We start from the raw sequence: 5,494 nt of genomic DNA on the forward strand, positions 1-5,494 counted from the left end.
CATTATGCTTGTGTCTCATGCTCTCTTCCCTACTCTGGCACTCAGAGAGCAGAAGGGCTGTTGGCCTGGCCCTGCTGCTGGTCAGCATGTGGGTTAGGTCTTCCAGGAAGCAGATGCCAAGACAGGTGGAAGCACTAGCTCTTTACTGTGGATAATGGTGCTCAGTTGCTTAGTCATGTCTGACTCTTTGAGACCACCAGGTTCTTCTGTCCATGGGATTTTCCCCAAGAGAATACTGGGGTGGGTCACCATTTCCCCCTCCAGGAGATTTTCCTGACTCAAGGATCAAATGGCATCTCCTGTTCTCCTGTATCTCCTACATGGTAGGTGGATTCTTTACCACTCAGTTCAGTTCAGTTGCTCAGTCGTGTCCAACTCTCTGCGACCCCATGAATCACAGCACGCCAGGCCTCCCTGTCCATCACCAACTCCCGCAGTTCACTCAAACTCATGTCCACAGAGTCAGTGATGCCATCCAGCCATCTCATTCTCTGTTGTCCCCTTCTCCTCCTGCCCCCAACCTTTCCCAGCATCATAGTCTTTTCCAGTGAGTCAACTCTCTGCATGAGGTGGCCAAAGTATTGGAGTTTCAGCTTTAGTGTCAGTCCTTCCAATGAACACCCAGGATTGATCTCCTTTAGAATGGACTGGTTGGATCTCCTTGCAGTACAAGGGACTCTCAAGAGTCTTCTCCAACACCACAGTTCAAAAGCATCGATTCTTCAGCGATCAGCTTTCTTCACAGTCCAACTCTCACATCCATACATGACCACGGGAAAAACCATAGCCTTGACTAGATGGACCTTTGTTGACAAAGTAATGTCTCTGCTTTTTAATATGCTCTCTAGGTTGGTCATAACTTTCCTTCCAAGGAGTAAGCGTCTTTTAATTTCATGGTTGCAATCAGCATCTGCAGTGATTTTGGAGCCCAAAAAATAAAGTCTGACACTGTTACCACTGTTTTTCCATCTATTTCCCATGAAGTGATGGGACCAGATGCCATGATCTTTGTTTTCTGAATGTTGAGCTTCAAGCCAACTTTTTCACTCTCCTCTTTCACTTTCATCAAGAGGCTTTTTAGTTTCTCTTCACTTTCTGCCATAAGGGTAGTGTCATCTGCATATCTGAGGTTATTGATATTTCTCCCAGCTAGTGCCTATCAAAGAGGAAAGGGAGAAGGAGTAAGGCAAGAAGATCCTTCAGACCATGATCCAGGTCCGATACTTGGGAAAAGGAGATATAGATGGAAGAAGGATTAGGTAGAAAAAGCCTCAGACTGTGGGGAAATCTTGAGGCAGTCTCAGTGTGCAAAGTGGGGACTTCAATGCAATACAGGAATCCTGAAATCCTGAAACATACCACCTTAGTCATTGTCTGGAGGCTGCCAGAGAAGAATGTGGCCTCATCTCAAACACTACAGTGGATCTCAAAAGGCACTGTGACTGAAGGCTGTTAGCTAATGGCACTCCTTGGAGCTTACTGGTAAATTTGTTCTTGAAGGCAAGTCTGAGCATCACACCTCCATACATGCTCAGAAGATTTGCTACTTCTATTTTTCTAGACAGTGAAGGGCGGTTCTCATTTGCTTGGTATTGATGTGAAGAAGAGCAGGGCCTCAGTCTGGGCCTCTTGTCTCCTGCTCAGGTTTTCCCCTGAAGGCCTGGTGCTGCACTTCCCCTGAGAGGGCACTTGGTGCCTTCTCTGAAGCCTCTTGTCCACTTTATTGCTTAGGATTCTTCTGGTGGCAAGTGAAAGAAATCTAATTTAGTTCATCTTTATCAGGAAAATAATTTTTGTCTCATGTAACTGAACAAAGGGAAGGGTAAAGATCAATGAGTACTCAGGACTTGAGCCATGGGGGTCCATCCAATTCATTCTTCTTTCTCCTTCTTGCTCCATTGTGGCTTCAGTTTCTCAAACGACACATTCACTCCCACCTCGATTGAAACTAGAACCAAAGTTGCATCCAAGAAGAAAGAATTCTTCTCCAACTCCATTTTAAAATTCCTGAGGAAAAATCTAGCTGGTTTAGTTTTGGGTATAAGCCTATAACTTCATATTCATTCAGGCAAATATTAATTGGCTATTTGCAGGTGTTAGGCACGGTTCTAATTTCTTAGAATGCTGGAGCTAACAGATCTAATTAGTTTCTTCTTTCATAAAACTTTGTTTGCAAAGGAGAAACAGTAAATGAATAAAAAAACCAGGATAATGTTAAGTAGTAATAAAGACTATAAGCACGATGAAATAAAATAATAAAAGAGTGAGAGACTGTGGGTGGGTTACACTAGATGGCTGGTAAGAGAGGGTTATCTCTAAGGTGACATTCCAGGTGAGACTGACTGAAGTGAAGGTCTGAGCTCTGAAAATATCTGGAGCAGAAATGACTGGGCTGAGTAAACCTAAATTGAGAACAAGGCTGTTCTATCAAAGGCCAGTGTGGCTGGAAATTAGGTAACATGGGCAAGAGCAGAGGAGATGAGGTCAGAGAGGGGAGAAGGGGCCAAATCCCACAGGGCCTTGTTTGGATTTACTTTAAATGCAATAAGAAGACAAATGAGGAATTTTCATCAAGGGACTGTTGTGTTAAAAATCACTGTGGCTACTTGTCAAGAAAGACCCTGATTCTGGGAAAGACTGAAGGCAAAATGAGAAGTGGGCAGCAGAGGATGTGATGGTTAGATAGCATCACTGACTCAATGGACATGAATTTGAGTGAACTCCGGGAGATAGTGAAGGACAGATGAGCTGCTGCAGAAACGGGGTCAGAAAAATTCAGACACAACTTAGTGACTGACCAACAACAACAACTTGTCAAGAAATAGACGCGCAAAGAGATGAGTCAGGAGGTATGGCACCGACCCAGGAGAGAGATGACGTGGATCAAGGTAGATGTAGGAGGTGGAAAGATGGAAAATGTGTACGTAATAGGAAAGAAACTTCGTTTCCTATTACAAGTTAATCACTAAAGGGACGTTGTCTATAAACTAATACATAGGCCCATCTCTGGGAACCCTGCCACCCAAATACTGAATGTTAAGCTAAAATATCTTTGTTCAGCTCACAGGAAACATCCTGACTAGCCCAACTGTGAATGGCTGTAGGACAAGAGAAATTAACACAGCCCCTTCAGAATCTGGCTGGGACCACGACTTTTACCTGTTCTCCTTTTAGTATAAAAGAAGCCTGAGTCCTAACTTAGGTAAGATGGTTCTTTGGAACACTAGTCCACCATCTTCTCAGTTTCCTGATTTCCCAAATAAAGTCACTATTCCTTGTCCCAGCAACTCATCCCTCAATTTATTGGCCGACCATGTAGCCAGCAGCATGAGCTTGGACTTCATAACAATATGATGGGAATGGGGAAATCAAGGAATACTCCTAGGCATTAGGTTTGAGAAATTGGATGAATATTTTTGCTATTATTGAGGCCACATATGAGAATGCTTTGGATCATGCCTTGCTGAATAACCATTTAAATTTTTGTAATGAGTAATGCAGAGGCAGAACATTTTGTGGTTGGTTAATTTAGGGCTCAAGGATGTCTTCAAGAGTCTAAGTTATTTCTTTCCCTGTTTATCTCCTCTAAGTGTAAGTAAGTAAGTGTTGGTCGCTCAGTCGTGCCCTACTCTTTGCGCCCCCATGGACTGCAGCCCACCAGGCTCCTCTGTCCATGAGATTTTCCAGGCAAGGATAATGGAGTGGGTTGCCATTTCCTTCTCCAGGGGATCTTCCCAACTCAGGGATTGAACCCAGGTCTCCTGGACTGCAGGGAGATTCTTTACCAACTGAACTACAAGGGAAGCCCAAAAATCTGTATGCCCAACGTGGGGCTTGAACCCACAACCCTGAGACTAAGAGTCTCATGCTCTACCAACTGAGCTAGCTGGGCTCTCTCTCAGTTCAGTTCAGTTGCTCAGTCGTGTCCGACTCTTTGCAACCCCATGAATCACAGCACACCAGGCCTCCCTGTCCATCACCAACTCCCGGAGTTCACTCAAACTCATGTCCATCAAGTCGGTGATGCCATCCAGCCATCTCATTCTCTGTCGTCCCCGTCTCCTCCCGCCCCCAATCCCTCCCAGCATCAGACTCTTTTCCAGTGAGTCAACTCGACGCATGAGGTGGCCAAAGTATCGGAGTTTCAGCTTTAGCATCAGTCCTTCCAATGAACACCCAGGATTGATCTCCTTTAGAATGGACTGATTGGATCTCCTTGCAGTCCAAGGGACTCTCAAGAGCCTTCTCCAGCACCACAGTTCACTAGATTAGCTCTATTCATGGTCTCAATATGGTTGCTATTATTGTAGTTATAGCTGCTTTATCTATACATATTGCTATAATACTAAGGCATGCAGTTGAAAAGAGCCAGATGCAGAAAAAGAATGGGTATTTCATTTGCATGAGTCACTTAATCTGTAAAGAAAACTTTCACCTCACATTCTACTGACTTAAATAACATCACAACACCACACTTAAACGAATCAGTGGTATGTGCAGGACCACTATGATTGACACAGACTGGCACTCAGCCTTCTTAACGGTCCAACTCTCACATCTATACATGACTACTGGAAAAACCATAGCTTTGACTATTATGTAAAAGATATGAATTTAATACACATTATTTTTTGTCTTACAACCTTTCTAACCTTGGAAAATAGTTACTTACCAGAGCTCCAACAAGGCCCATTGGAAGGTGGTTATACTCACACAATTAGGTGAAAGCACTTTCTCAGGGAAATATATGACATTTTCTGAATGCTTTCTAATGTCAGACCCTGTGACAAGGCATCACATCACACAACAATAACCCTAAAAGTGTTTATTCATAACCTTGGGAGTTCCCTTGGTGAAATCTGCCCCCTACACAAAGGGCAAGAAGAGAAGAGGAAAGAGGCTCCCAGTTCAGATTGGTAAATGGCAGGTTTAATCACCAAAGGAACTCACGTGAGAGGCTTGTCTTGGCTGGCTGCAAGATTAGCAGATCTCTGTGACGATTCACTAGAATCTTAGAGGTTAAATGTTGACCTTAGTAGGATTCACTTCTGTATTCCATATAGATGATCTCAGTAACGCATTACTTTCTCAAGGCTACATCCTTGAAGATGACTCCTACAATGGAAATAATGAGCACAACCTATATTCCAAGAACAGGAGAGCAGGGGAGAAGATTCTGACTGTTCAGGTCCAGCTTGAGGATCAACCACAGGTCATGTCCACTTGATGACCTCCTTCAACAGAAAGGTAGCTGTTATCTCCAATGTACAGAGGAAGAAAGAAGAGTCTGGAGGTTAACAGGTATTCTCAGGATATAGGATAAGGGTCAGGTTAAATTCAGGATTTCCTGAATATTAAATTGATCTTTTTAACCATTTGCCATATCTTTGCTAAAAGGTACGTGTGATGGACTTCCTTGGTGGTACAGTGGAAAAGAATCTGCTTGTGAAAGCAGGGGATAAGTGTTCAATCACTGGTCCAGGAAGACTCCACA

General features: G+C 43.7%; 1 non-coding gene across 1 annotated transcript; it reads right to left on the bottom strand.

Annotated features, from left to right (window-relative positions):
• Positions 1-3,819: 3,819 nt before the first annotated feature.
• On the bottom strand, positions 3,820-3,892 carry TRNAK-CUU (transfer RNA lysine (anticodon CUU)). The gene has a single exon. It is a non-coding gene; the product is annotated as a tRNA-Lys (tRNA).
• Positions 3,893-5,494: the final 1,602 nt, after the last annotated feature.

The sequence above is a fragment of the Moschus berezovskii genome, chromosome 1 (genome assembly GCF_049115385.1).
Source record: "Moschus berezovskii isolate FMDL1 chromosome 1, NW_MosBer_1.0, whole genome shotgun sequence".
NCBI classification, from domain to species: domain Eukaryota; kingdom Metazoa; phylum Chordata; class Mammalia; order Artiodactyla; family Moschidae; genus Moschus; species Moschus berezovskii.